Raw genomic sequence first — 15,460 nt, forward strand, 5'->3', positions numbered from 1 at the left:
ACTATGCTCGGCAACAAACTTCAGTCTATTAAACCGAGTATAGGTTACTGGCCGTCTTCTTATCACCAGTGTCGAGGTTGGGAGACTACTCTCTCCCGTCTTCGCATTGGCCATACTCGTCTTGCTCATGGATATCTCATGGAGAGGCGTCTTGCTCCTCTCTGTGAGAATTGCCAAGCTCCATTATCAGTCAGCCACATTCTGTTGGACTGCCCACTTTATCAACGAGCACGCAGAATTTACCTCTGTCGTCGTCTTCGCCCCGCTGCTCTCTTTACCTTCCCTTCTCGCTGATGGACCCACCTTTCATCCGGACTCTCTTATTGACTTTTTGACAACGACTGACTGACTTCACAAATTCTGATACTTTCAGCCCTTTCTACTTGTATCTCTTGCTACCCTCTACCCCCGTACTATCCCCTGCCCCGCTGTTTTCTGTAACCTGCTGATCATCCCCCCTCCCTCCTGCCATCCAATTCCCTTGCTTCCTTCCCTACCCTGCAGCGCTGTATAGCCCTTGTGGCTTAGCGCTTCTTTTTGATTATAATAATAATCTACGAAAGCAAAAGACTTGACAGACGATGCAACATCCCCCCAATGAAAAGCGGGGGTCATTAGCACGTTAAGATACCATACAAAGTGTTGGGGGCAGAGTGTGTTCAACTGCCTCCCAGCACACGTAAGGGGGATTACCAACTGACCCCTGGCAGTCTTCAAGCTGGCACTGGACAAGCACCTGAAGTCTGTTCCTGACCAGCCGGGCTGTGGCTCGTACGTTGGTTTGCGTGCTGCCAGCAATAACAGCCTGGTTGATCAGGCTCTGATCCACCAGGAGGCCTGGTCAGACCGGGCCGCGGGGGCGTTGACCCCCCGGAGCTCTCTCCAGGTAATAAAATGGCTATGAGATACCAGGCACTAATATTATATGAAACAAAATCAAAACGCTGGATAATATAAAGGCTAAACAAAAAACAATGCTCGTCTGAGCGCACACAATTGCATACACAAGTAATCGCGTATTATACTTCATCTGGCATATAACTAGGCATGGCTTCCGCCTGCCAACACACAACGTATCAATGACTTTAAGAAACTCTGGTTGCCTTAAAGAGCACAAATACGTTGATTTGGGAGACTACCACGGTTATCAGTGACTAGGGATAGGCATTGCAGTTCAAAGGTGGAACAGGACGACTCTAAAATTCGCAACAATGGAAATGTCTAATATAAAACTACACTACACTGATACTTGACATCTCAAATAGACAATGCAAGCAGCTGTAAGTGAGCTTTTACACTGACGAGAGGCAAACATTGAAAAAATACTGCTTCCACATATAGTTCAAGCTCCATCACAGCTTACAGAAAAACAAATGCTTACATATACATGTACTATTGAAAAAGCACACGAACACGGCATAAAGTATAAACAAAAATAAGAAAACGTTAAACTGTGGTAGGAAGCACACCATTTAAAAAAAATGTACACCAATGACTTGTAATTGAGGCATAAATGACTAAAAACATTCCTAAAGAGTTATATATACAAAGCACTTTAGATATATCACCGTTGCATAGGAGACTCTCACAAACTCTTATCACAACATTCACGCACTTGAACCCGATTAGACACTGCTGACCAGCTGTCTCAAATCTCATAACTCCAAGGCTTTATATTCAGGCAGAAAGTCTCTCCCATCTCCCCTCATATACCATCCTATTTCGATATTGTCCTATAAATCGTCCCCGCTGAAACTCTAATTCTACTGTTACCATCAACGTGCCTCATAGCCCATGACCCGAAAATATAATCGGGCCACAACGTACAACACCGCACATTGTACACGCAAGTCAACCCCACCTACATCAAAGCTCAACGCCCAGAGTACCGACAAACCTTTCCCCCCCCCCCCCCCACCAAATGCAAAACCCTACTGAACTCCACTCGTACAATACCTATAGTCTCGCAAATACACAACGTGAAAAGCAGATTCCTCCATCCCGCACGCCAGACAACCCGTCTTCCCCCAAACGCCTATTATACAACACCACCCCCGGATGGCAAGATTGCATGTGAAAATTTAAAAACCACTTCCTGTACTTGAGCAGGCAGATGCAAGTGTTGAACTCTTCTCCATATATCGCCCCATGCATACGTGGGATACATTCCTTTAACTCGCACCACGACTACCTCCATACCCGCCCTTTCTAAGCTACTTGTTTTACACAGCGCACGTCCCTCGTGTGCAATAATACGCGAAGCATAGTGTCGCACCTAATTAAATTCTTCCCTCCCCACCACCTGCACAGGTCGTGATACAATTCACTTAACCTACCATGCATCCCACCCAGTTGGAAAAAATGACTCGTGTAACATGCCATGACAAGAGCCTCTAGAGGAATGAGACCCAACCCTCCCTGATGCATTGGTGTCTCCACCACCGCTCTTGAGCCAATCGCAACCTGAACCCCCACAAAAATCGATACTATGCAAAAGTAGTTTGACATCCCCCTGGAACAGAGGATACAGTGCAGCAACATGCCATGCTTTGCTATAAAGCAGGACATTAATGACCACCGCCCTCTGAATTACACTCCCTCATCTGATCGACCTCCCGCATATAATGAATACCACAGTGATACGAAAAACCAGTCAACCCCCTGCATCCACCCACTCCCCCCAACTCCATGATCTTCCCTTTTTCTCTAACACATTCCCGTAGCCTTGCCAAATGTCAATAAGTCTCCCAACAAAACCCAATTGCTCCAATGAACGTAATAACACAGTAGTAACACTAACATAACCCACAAGGGTTGGTCGACCACTACTTGGACCCCATGATGTCTCTACTCCCCGTCCACAAACAGCCCAGTAAAAAGGGTCACGAGTACATGTAAAGCATTTGTGATATAGGGCATCCCTGACGAATGCCCCTGCTCAAGTGTACATAAACACCTGACTTGCCATTTAACTTTTACTTCAAATCCTGTTCCATTGTACAACGAACAGGCCCACATGATGTAATTTCCAAAACTCGGCCATCTCATAAATTTCCACAGAACCTCCCTTTCCACACAATCAAGTGGCTCGCCACTCTAAAGCCAAAACACCACCCCCACCCCTCGCCCTGCATTATTCAACTCCATGATATTCCCATGACCATCATACATTGACCTACCTGACACGCCAAACTGACTATTATGGATTACTTTATCAAACACTCTTAATTTTATTAAATTTTCAGTTTAGTCACTACACACCTCTTCAAGGGGGGGGGGGCTCCTTGGCGTGGTGAAGAGGCTCTTGGTCTGAGGAATTAGCCCTGTCGGTCTTCCTCAGACCGAACCTAATTACCCCCCATTCTCCCCTCCCCTATCCCATCCTCCCCTTTTTTTCCATTCCTCTTCCTCACCCCTCCCTTTTTGCCCTTCCTCTTTTTGGGATTTCTCCCACAGGCGTGCTAGTTCCTAGGTAGGGGAAAGGACACCGGGGTCCATCCCATTCCGTTGAGGTTCTTGGCGGTGGCATAGTTTGCCGTGGAATCTGGATTGCCTGGGGATGTCCCAATCCTTCTCCGGTATTCCGGAGTAGCTTTGGGTGTCTTTCGGGCGACAGGTGTATCTCTGGAAGCCACCTTTCAGATTCCGGGGGTGGTGGCCGAAGGAGGTATGCTTTGTGGCGGATATCCGGCCGCCCTCTTTTGTCCACCGAGGTAGCTCGGCAGATGTGAGGTTGCTATCCCGGATTGCTGGTTTACTGGCACGAAGGGTAGGGTATGGCACGGGTTCCATGCTGCATCTGCGCTACTAGCGGTGTTGAGGTCCTCTTGGGTGTGGAGGGAGATTTCCAGCCCTTTCATTCCTCCTGGGAACTGTTCTTCCCCGCTCCCCCCCTTTTTTTTCCTTAAACAAAAAGCAAAGGAGTAACCTAACCATGGCAGCCCTAGTCCATGAACCCACTACCCCCCCCCCGGCCCATTCTTGATACCGCACCCCATTCTGACCCTGCCTTGTGTTTAGACTACTCTTCGGACACTGCTGATGCCCCTGTACCTCTTGCTGGTGCTGTTTCCTCACCCGCTTCAGGTACCGGGGCTTCGACTGACTCCTTCGATTTGTCTGAACTCCGCTCTCCTTTGACTGCTTCCGGCTTCTCCCTCTACGGTAGGGCAATTTTCGAATCTCTCGCCCATTTCACGCCGGACCAACTCCGGTCCTACTCCTGAACACCAATGTCACACCTGATGATGCTCCTTCGTTACCTTCCCATTCTACTCGGAAAAGACCGACACGTCAAGCACTCCCTCTCCACGCTCGGTTTCGGATCACACAATGAACTAAATTCTTTACTTTAAGACAGACTTCTGCCTACCTTTCTGACCATAGTATTGGCAAAGCGCTCCTGCGTCATGTTGGTAGATATTTCACTTCACGCTCTCAAGAGCGGTATGCACATAGTCGCTGTCCAGAATGCTACCCAAGCTCATGATCTTTTTCTCCTTTCGAATATTGATACTACTCCTATCACTATTGAAAAAAACATCTTTCTCTCAATTCTTGTAGTGGTACTGTCATTCTGCCCCATCCCATAGTCCAACAGAATTTCCAGTTTTGTGGCAATGACATTTTTGAACAGCTGGAACTCCAGGATCTCCCAATCCTCAAAGTAGACACTTGTCCTTCCTGCCCGGGGGCGGAGACGTTACCCTTGCAGTGTGGCTAGTTTAACTTTTGACAGCCGAGAACTCCCGTCCTCTGTATGTCCCGGGACATCGGTTAAAAGTTCGAAAGGTGATACCTACACTGCAACAATATAGAAATTGATGGCGTTTTGGTCACCCAGCGAAATATTGCAGATCTATGGCCGAATGCCCAGTCTGTGGTGCCGACCTCTTCAAGGGGGGCTCCTTGGCGTGGTGAAGAGGCTCTTGGTCTGAGGAATTAGCCCTGTCGGTCTTCTTCCTCAGACCGAACCTAATTACCCCCCATTCTCCCCTCCCCTATCCCATCCTCCCCATCCTCCCCTTTTTCCTTTCCTCCTCCTCCTCCTCACCCCTCCCTTTTGCCCTTCCTCTTTTTAGCCTTCGTGATTTCTCCCACAGGCGCGCTAGTTCCTAGGTAGGGGAAAGGACACCGGGGTCCATCCCATTCCGTTGAGGTTTCTTGGCGGTGGCGTAGTTTGCCGTGGAATCTGGATTGCCTAGGGATGTCCCGATCCCTCTCCGGTATCCCGGAGTAGCTTTGGGTGTCTTTTGGGCGACGGGTGTATCTCTGGAAGCCACCTTTCGGATTCCGGGGGTGGTGGCTGAAGGAGGTATGCTTTGTGGCGGATATCCGGCCGCCCCTCTTTTGTCCACCGAGGTAGCTCGGCAGATGTGAGGTTGCTATCCCAGATTGCTGGTTTACTGGCATGAAGGGTAGGGTATGGCACGGGTTCCATGCTGCATCTGCGCTACTAGCGGTGTCGAGTCCTCTTGGGCGCGGAGGGAGATTTCTGGCCCTTTCATTCCTCCTAGGAACTATCCCTCCCCGGTCCCCCCTTTTTTTTTCTTTTTTTTATTTTTATTTTCTTTTCTTCTTTCTTTTTTTTTCTTAAAAACAAAAAGAAAGAAGTAACCTAACCATGGCAGCCCTAGTCCATGAACCTGGTACCCCCGGGCCCCTTCTTGATACCGCACCCCGTTCTGACCCCGCCTCGTCTTTGGACCACTCTTCAGACATTCCTCATGCCTCTGTACCTATTGCCGGTGCTGTTTCCTCACCCGCTTCAGGTACTGAGGCCTCGACTGACTCCTTCGATTTATCAGACCTTCGCTCTCCTCTGACTATGCTTCCGGCCTCTCCCTCTACGGTGCGGCAATTTTCAAATCGCCGACCCGTTCCACGTCGGACCAACTCTGGTCCCACGCCTAAACGTCAACGACAATTACCTGCTGATGATACTTCTCCACCTTCACCTTCTCGTTCTTCTCAGAAACGATCGACACGTCCTTCACTACCTTTCCACGCTCAGTTTCAGACTGAACAGTGGACTAAATTCTTCACTTTACGACCAACTTCCTCTACTGCCTATCTTTCTGACCATAGTATTGGCAAGGCACTCCTACGCCATGTTGGTAAAGATATTTCTTTTCATGCTCTTAAGAGCGGTACGCGCATCATTACCGTACAGAATGCTACCCAGGCTCGTGAGCTCTCTCGTCTTTCCCATATAGATACTGTTCCTGTCACCCTTGAAAAACATCATTCCCTCAATTCTTGTAGTGGTACCGTTATTCTGCCCCATACCATAGTTCAACAAAATTTCCAGACATGTGGCACCGACATTCTAGAACAGCTGGAACTCCAAGATCTCCCAATCCTCAAGGTAGACACTTACGTTCTTCCTGCCCGTGGGCGGAGACGATACCCTAGCAATGTGGCTCGTTTAACTTTTGACAGCCGAGAACTCCCATCCTCCGTTTATATAGCAGGACATCGGTTACAAGTTCGAAAGGTGATCCCTACACCACAACAGTGTAGAAATTGCTGGCGATTTGGCCATCCAGCGAAATATTGCAGATCTATCGCCGAATGCCCAGTCTGTGGTGCCGATGACCATTCTAATACGTCTTGCAATCGATCTCCCTCTTGCCTTAACTGTCATGAGGCTCACCCTTCGTACTCTCGCCGTTGTCAGGTCTATTTAAACGAGCGGGAAATCCGTTACCTCAAAGAGACAGAAGGTCTCCCTTATGCCATGGCAGTTTCTCATCTCCGCCTCCAAGGGAGACTCCCACGTGTTTCTTATTCCCGTGTTTCAAAACGTCCCCCCACTTCTGGTATCCCATCTTCTACACCCACCTCTGTGGTTACCTCTCCCATAATCACTCCTGTATCTAATCCTTTTGCTGTCCTCGGCTCAGACGTCCCTACTTCAACGCCTCAGTCTAATCTCGCTTCTTCGAGTTCTCTCTTACAAGCCTCAGTATCGACGAGACCTCGTACGACACCTCTTCCCAATCGTCCCTCTACTTCTCAAAAGTCAAAAAAAGGTCCGGTAACACCTCCTACCCATCTTCCACCTCCTCATTTTACCCTCCCTGTCTCTGTCCCTAGTTCTTCCCCTCTCACTGGCTCAGTTACAAGTGCAGAGGTTCACCCTCCTCCTCGTAATGTACCTTCCTCCCCTGTTCCCTCCCAAGTTTCTTCCTCTTCTGCCACCTCCCAGGTTCCTGTCTCTTCTGTCCCCTGCCACGCTTCTCCAGTTCCCTCCACCCTTTCGCCCCCCCCTACCTTGGTACAGTCCAATACAGTTCCAATCTTTACTCATCCTCCCCCTACCATTCCCAATATTGTCTCCCATACGACATCTCTGAATTCCGAAACACTTGAAGCAATCTCTGAATATATTGCAGAGACCAAACCATCAATGGACACTGATCCACCTTCCGCTCTTTCTCTCTCCTCTGCTCCATCTGCGCAACTCCTTTCTTCACAGCGCACCGTTCCTTCGCTGCTTGAACATTTTCCACTGCCTCCGCATGTGGACTTTTCTAACCCTTCTAGTCCGTAGGAACCCTTACCTGCGGATTTCAAGTATCTTTATCATTGCCAATCATGGCCTTTTTACAGTGGAATATACGCGGCCTCAGGGGTAATCGGGGTGAGCTTCAGATGTTACTCTCCCAGTTTGCCCCTGTTGGTGTTTGCTTACAGGAACCAAAATTACACTCTGCTGTTATTTCTCACATCTCAGGCTATAATTTATTGTATTCTTCAGATCCTTTTCCTGATGGGACCTTTAATGAAAGTGCCCTTCTTCTCCGCACTGATATTCCGTACCATCAGCTATTTATTCATACTTCGCTGCATTACACAGCAGCCCGTATCCACTTACATAGGTGGTATACGCTCTGTTCTTTATATCTCTCTCCTTCTCGGGCATTATCTATTCCGGATTTTGCCTTCCTTGTTTCGTCATTACCGCCACCGATTCTGTTACTTGGTGATTTTAATGCCCACCATTTCCTCTGGGGAGGGTCTCACTGTGATTCCCGTGGAATTCAGTTAGAGGCTTTTCTTGCCACCCACCCCCTCCATGTTTTAAATACAGGTACTCACACCCATTTTGATCCTCGGACTCATACTCTCTCTTGCATCGATCTCTCAGTTTGCTCTTCCTCCGCCGCATTAGACTTTACTTGGTCTGTTCTCCCGGACTTACATGACAGTGATCATTTCCCAATCATTCTTACTTCCCCTTCATATTCGCCACCTCTTCGCACCCCACGCTGGCAATTTAATCGGGCAAATTGGAACCTTTACTCACACCTGACTGTTTTTAAAGAGGTTCCTTCTTCGTCCTCCATCGATGAGCTTTTACACCTCTTCTCGTCCTCCGTTTTCACCGCAGCTTCTCATTCTATACCCCAAACTTCGGGCAGGCATTCTCAGAAATGCGTGCCTTGGTGGTCTCCTGCTTGTGCTCGTGCAGTACGTTTGAAACGCGCTGCATGGGGCAGGTACCGGTACAATAGAACCACAGAGCGACTCCTTGATTTTAAACAGAAGCGTGCGATCGCTCGCCGTGTCATCCGTGACGCTAAACGCACTTGCTGGCGAGATTATGTCTCCACCATCACCTCTGCTTCCTCTATGAGTGCAGTCTGGAAAAAAGTACGAAAACTGAGTGGTAAATATTCTCCTGACCCGGCTCCTGTTCTGCGGGTTGCCGGTGTTGATATAGCAAACCCACTAGATGTTGCCAATGAAATTGGCAATCATCTGGTCCGTATTTCTCAGGGACTCCATCTATGCCCCTCATTTCTTTCCTCAAAGTCTGCCAGAGAGTTAGCACCCTTGGACTTTTCTTCTCTCAGAGAAGAACAGTATAATGTGCCTTTTACACTTCAAGAACTGGAGGCAACACTCTCAGCTTGTCGATCATCGGCAGCTGGGCCCGACGACATTCATATTCGTATGCTACAACATTTACATCAGTCAGCCCTTGCAGTCCTATTACGCCTTTACAATCTTATTTGGTCACAAGGAGTTCTTCCACAGCTGTGGAAATCCGCCATTGTTCTCCCTTTCCGCAAACCAGGCACTACGGGACATGAAACCTCCCACTATCGTCCCATTGCTCTTACCAGTGCAGTTTGCAAAGTAATGGAACGTCTAGTAAATAGACGTTTAGTGTGGTATTTAGAGACACACAACAGTCTCTCCACTCGTCAATATGGCTTTCGTAAGGGACGTTCTACCATAGACCCCTTACTGCGCTTGGATACGTATGTTCGTAATGCCTTTGCGAATAACCACTCAGTTATTGCCATATTTTTTGACCTTGAGAAGGCATATGACACAACTTGGAGGTATAATATTTTAGCCCAAGCCCACTCCTTAGGCCTTCGAGGCAATCTACCATCCTTCCTTAAGAACTTTTTAACTGACAGGCATTTCCGTGTTCGGGTTAATAATGTGCTCTCCCCGGACTTTGTCCAAGCTGAAGGTGTCCCCCAGGGATGTGTTCTGAGCACAACACTTTTTCTCCTTGCTATTAATGATTTGGCCTCTAGTCTTCCATCAAATATTTGGTCATCACTCTATGTTGATGACTTCGCTATTGCCTGTGCAGGCGCTGACTGTCACCTCCTTACAGTTTCTCTCCAGCATGCAGTCGACCGTGTTTCCAATTGGGCCACCACACATGGGTTTAAATTTTCCAGCACTAAAACCCACCAAATCACTTTCACTAGACGCTCTGTCATCTCTGATCATCCTTTGTACCTCTATGGCTCACGTATCCCTGAACGTGATACAGTCAAGTTTCTGGGCCTCCTCTTTGATCGTAGGTTATCCTGGAAACCTCACATTACCTCTCTGAAGGCAACTTGTCACAGCCGGCTGAACCTTCTTAAAACCCTTGCTCATCTTTCGTGGGGAGCTGATCGTCGAACCCTCCTTCACCTACATTCCACCCTTATTTTATCGAAACTTGATTATGGTGACCAGATCTATTCAGCGGCATCTCCTGCTACTCTCTCTAGCCTTAACCCCATTCATCACCAAGGATTACGTTTATGCCTTGGTGCTTTTCGCTCTTCCCCTGTCGAAAGCCTCTATGCAGAAGCGAACGTTCCATCCTTATCCGATCGCCGTGATGCCCATTGCCTGCGCTACTATGTACGCTCTCATGATCTCCGCAATCCTTCCATTTATAGAATGGTCACTGATATTAGTAGACATTCTTTATTTGTTCGCCGCCCCTGCTTACTCCGTCCCTTCTCTCTTCGCCTTCATTCGCTCTTGTCTTCTCTTCAACTACCACCTTTCTATGTACATGTAGCATCTCACTTTTCCCTACCCCCCTGGGAAGTTCCAGCTGTTCGAGTCTGTTCTTTCTCCCTCCCTTGCTCGAAAGCCCAACTGTCTACGGTCGCTTCCCGCTCTCTTTTTCTTGACCACTTTCACTCTCATTCTCATGCCATTGCTGTGTACACAGATGGCTCTAAGTCTTCTGACGGCGTAGGATTCGCAGCAGTGTTTCCGGACAGCGTCGTACAAGGGCATTTACTATCTTCAGCTAGTATTTTTACTGCTGAATTATATGCCATCCTTACAGCACTTATCCGTATTGCATCTATGCCTGTGTCATCATTTGTGGTTGTCTCAGACTCCCTTAGTGCTTTACAGGCTATACAAAAATTTGATACACCTCACCCCTTAGTCCTCCGTATCCAACTTTGGCTACGCCGCATCTTTACTAAGCATAAAGATATTGTTTTTTGTTGGGTCCCTGGTCATGTTGACGTACAGGGCAATGAACAGGCAGACACTGCTGCGCGGTCAGCAGTACATGACCTACCAGTTTCTTATAGAGGTATTCCATGTACGGACTATTTTGCTGTAATATCTTCCCACCTTCACACCCGTTGGCAACAACGTTGGTCTACTATGCTCGGCAACAAACTTCAGTCTATTAAACCGAGTATAGGTTACTGGCCGTCTTCTTATCACCAGTGTCGAGGTTGGGAGACTACTCTCTCCCGTCTTCGCATTGGCCATACTCGTCTTACTCATGGATATCTCATGGAGAGGCGTCTTGCTCCTCTCTGTGAGAATTGCCAAGCTCCATTATCAGTCAGCCACATTCTGTTGGACTGCCCACTTTATCAACGAGCACGCAGAATTTACCTCTGTCGTCGTCTTCGCCCCGCTGCTCTCTCTTTACCTTCCCTTCTCGCTGATGGACCCACCTTTCATCCGGACTCTCTCATTGACTTTTTGACAACGACTGACTTACTTCACAAATTCTGATACTTTCAGCCCTTTCTACTTGTATCTCTTGCTACCCTCTACCCCCGTACTATCCCCTGCCCCGCTGTTTTCTGTAACCTGCTGATCATCCCCCCTCCCTTCTGCCATCCAATTCCCTTGCTTCCTTCCCTACCCTGCAGCGCTGTATAGCCCTTGTGGCTTAGCGCTTCTTTTTGATTATAATAATAATAATAATGTGGTGCCGACGACCATGCTAATACATCTTGCAGTCAACCTCCATCTTGTCTTAATTGTAATGAAGCTCGCCCTTCGTACTCCTGCCGTTGCCAGGTCTACTTAAATGAACGTGAAATCCGTTGCCTCAGAGGCAGAAGGTCTGCCTTATGCTATGGCAGTTACTCATCTCCGCCTCCAAGGGAGACTACCCCGTGTTTCTTACTCTCATGTTTCCAAACATCCCCCCCCACTTCTGGGGTCCCATCTTCTGCAGCCTCCTCTGTTGTTACCCCTCCCATAGCCACTACGGCATCTAATCCTTTTGCTGTCCTTGGCTCTGACGTCCCGACTACAACTCAGTCTGTTCTCACATCTTCGCGTCCTTCCTCACAAGCCCCAGTATCGACAAGACCTCGTACGACACCTAATACCAATCGCCCCTCTACTCAGAAGTCCAAAAAATCCACATTGCTCAAATCTTCTTTGCCCCTTCCTTCCCTTCTTCCACCTCCACACTTTACCTTTCCAGTCTCTGTACCTAGTTCTTCCCCTCTCTCTGGCTCTATTACAAGTGTGGAGATTCACCCTCCTCCTCGTACTATGCCTTCCACCCCCGTCCCCTCCCAAGTTTCTCCCTCTTCTGCCACCTCCCAGGTTTCTGCCTCTTCTGTCCCCCCCCCCCCCCACACTTCATCTCCAGTCCCTTACACTCTTCCCTCCCCCTCTACTTTGGTACAGTCCATTACTGTCCCAATCTTTACTCACCCTCCTCCTTCTATCTCCAATATGGTCTCCCATACATCTTTGAATTCAGAAACACTTGAAGCCATTTCAGAATATATTGCAGAGACTAAACCTTCAATGGACACTGATTCACTTCCTGTTCCTTCTCTTCCCTCTCCTCCATCTTCACAACCCCATTCTTCGCAACGCTCCGTTCCTTCGCTACTTGAACGTCTTCCAATGCCACCACACGTTGACTTTTCTAACCCCTCTAGTCCGTAGGTGCCTTTACCTACAGATTCCTGATATTTTCTTCATCGCCAATCATGGCCTATTTACAGTGGAATATCCGCGGCCTCAGGGGTAATCGGGGTGAGCTTCAGATGTTGCTTTCCAGGTTTTCCCCTGTTGGTGCTTGCTTACAAGAACCAAAATTACACTCGGCTGTTTTCCAACCTATCTCAGGCTATAATTTATTGTATTCTTCGGATCCTTTCTCAGATGGGACCTTTAATGAAAGTGCCCTTCTTCTACGCAATGATATTCCGTACTGTCAACTATTTGTCCATACCTCGCTGCATTACACTGCAGCCCGTATCCACTTGAATAAGTGGTTTACAATATGTTCTTTATATCTCTCTCCTTCTCGAGCATTTTCTATCCCAGACTTTGCCTTTCTTGTTTCATCCTTACCACCACCACTTCTGTTACTTGGTGATTTTAATGCCCACCAATTCCTCGGGGGGGGGGGGGTCTCATTGTGACTCACGTGGCATCCAGTTGGAGGCTTTTCTCGCCTCTCACCCCCTCCATGTTTTAAATACGGGTACTCCCACCCATTTTGATCCTCGTACTCATACTCTCTCTTGCATCGATCTATCAGTCTGCTCTTCCTCCACTGCACTAGACTTCACCTGGTCTGTTCTACCAGACTTACATGACAGCGATCATTTTCCGATCATTCTTACTTCTCCTTCCTATTCACCACCTTTCCGTAGCCCTCGCTGGCAATTTGATCGGGCAAATTGGGATCTTTACTCACACCTCACTGCTTTTAGTGAGGTTCCTTCATCCTCCATTGATGAGCTCCTACACATCTTCTCGACGTCAGTTTATACCGCAGCTTCTCATTCTATACCCCAAACCTCAGGCAGGCATTCTCAGAAGTGCGTGCCTTGGTGGTCTCCTGCTTGTGCTCGTGCAGTACGTTTGAAACGTGCTGCATGGGGCAGGTACCGGTACAATAGAACCGCTGAGAGACTTCTTGATTTTAAGCAGAAGCGTGCGATCGCTCGCCGTGTCATCCGTGAAGCTAAACGCACTTGTTGGCGAGACTGTTTCCACCATCACCTCTGCTTCTTCTATGAGTGCAGTCTGGAAAAAAGTGAGGAAATTGAGTGGTAAATACTCTCCTGACCCGGCTCCTGTTCTACGGGTCGCTGGTGTTGATGTAGCAAACCCTCTCGACGTTGCCATTGAACTTGGCACACATCTGGTCCGTATTTCCCGAGGGCTCCATCTATGCCCCTCGTTTCTTTCCTCAAAGTCTGCCAGAGAGTTAGTACCCTTGGACTTTTCTTCTCTCAGAGAAGAACAGTATAATGTGCCTTTTACACTTCAAGAACTGGAGGCAACGCTCTCAGCTTGCCGATCATCGGCAGCTGGGCCTGACGACATTCATATTCGTATGTTACAACATTTACATCGGTCAGCCCTTGTAGTCCTTACACCTTTTCAATCTTATTTGGGCACAAGGAGTTCTTCCCCAGCTGTGGAAATCTGCCATTGTTCTCCCTTTCCGCAAACCGGGTACTACAGGACATGATGCCTCCCACTATCGCCCCATCGCTCTTACTAGTGCAGTTTGCAAAGTGATGGAACGTCTCGTAAATCGACGTTTAATGTGGTATTTAGAGACACACAACAGTCTCTCCGCTAGTCAATATGGCTTTCGTAAGGGTCGTTCTACCATAGACCCCTTACTACGCTTGGATACATATGTTCGTAATGCCTTTGCGAATAATCACTCGGTTATTGCCATATTTTTTGACCTTGAGAAGGCATATGACACAACTTGGAGGTATAATATTTTGGCCCAGGCCCATTCCTTAGGCCTCCGAGGCAATCTACCATCCTTCCTTAAGAACTTTTTAACTGACAGACATTTCCGTGTTCGAGTCAATAATGTTCTTTCCCCGGACTTCGTCCAAGCTGAAGGTGTCCCTCAGGGATGTGTTCTAAGCACAACACTTTTTCTCCTTGCTATTAATGATTTGGCCTCTGTTCTTCCACCCAATATTTGGTCATCACTCTGTTGATGACTTTGCTATTGCTTGTGCAGGCGCTGACTGTCATCTTATTGCAGTTTCTTTCCAGCATGCGGTCGACCGTGTTTCCACTTGGGCCACCACGCATGGGTTTAAATTTTTCAAGTACCAAAACTCGCCAAATTACTTTCACTAGACACTGTTATCTCCGATCATCCTTTGTATCTCTATGGCTCCCGTATCCCCGAACGTGATAGTCAGGTTTCTAGGCCTTCTCTTTGACCGTCGGTTATCCTGGAAACCTCGCATAACCTCTCTGAAGGCAACTTGTCACAGCCGGCTAAACCTTCTTAAAACCCTTGCTCATCTTTCCTGGGGAGCTGATCGTCGAACTCTGCTTCGCCTACATTCAGCCCTCGTTTTATCGAAACTAGATTATGGTGACCAGATTTATTCCGCGGCCTCTCCTGCTACTCTCTAGCCTTAACTCTATCCATCACCAAGGATTACGTTGGTGCACTGGTGCTTTTCGCTCTTCCCCTGTTGAGAGCCTCTATACAGAAGCGAATGTTCCATCCTTGTCTGATCGCCGTGATGCCCATTGCCTTCGCTACTATGTACGCTCTCACGATCTACACAATCCTTCCATTTATAGAATGGTCACCGATATTAGTAGACATTCTTTATTCGTTCGCCGCCCCTGTTTGCTCCATCCCTTTTCTCTTCGCCTACATTCACTCTTGTCTTCCCTTCAGTTACCACCTTTATATGTTCATGTAGCATCTCACTTTTCCCTACCCCCCTGGGAAGTTCCAGCTGTTCGGGCCTGTTCTTTCTCACTCCCTTGCTCGAAAGCTCAACTGCCTACGGTGGCTTCCCACTCCCTTTTTCTTGATCACTTCCACTCCCATTCTCATGCCACTGCTGTGTACACAGATGGCTCTAAGCCTCCAGACGGCGTCGGATTCGCAGCAGTGTTTCCGGACAGCGTC

The sequence above is a fragment of the Cherax quadricarinatus genome, chromosome 61 (genome assembly GCF_038502225.1).
Source record: "Cherax quadricarinatus isolate ZL_2023a chromosome 61, ASM3850222v1, whole genome shotgun sequence".
NCBI classification, from domain to species: domain Eukaryota; kingdom Metazoa; phylum Arthropoda; class Malacostraca; order Decapoda; family Parastacidae; genus Cherax; species Cherax quadricarinatus.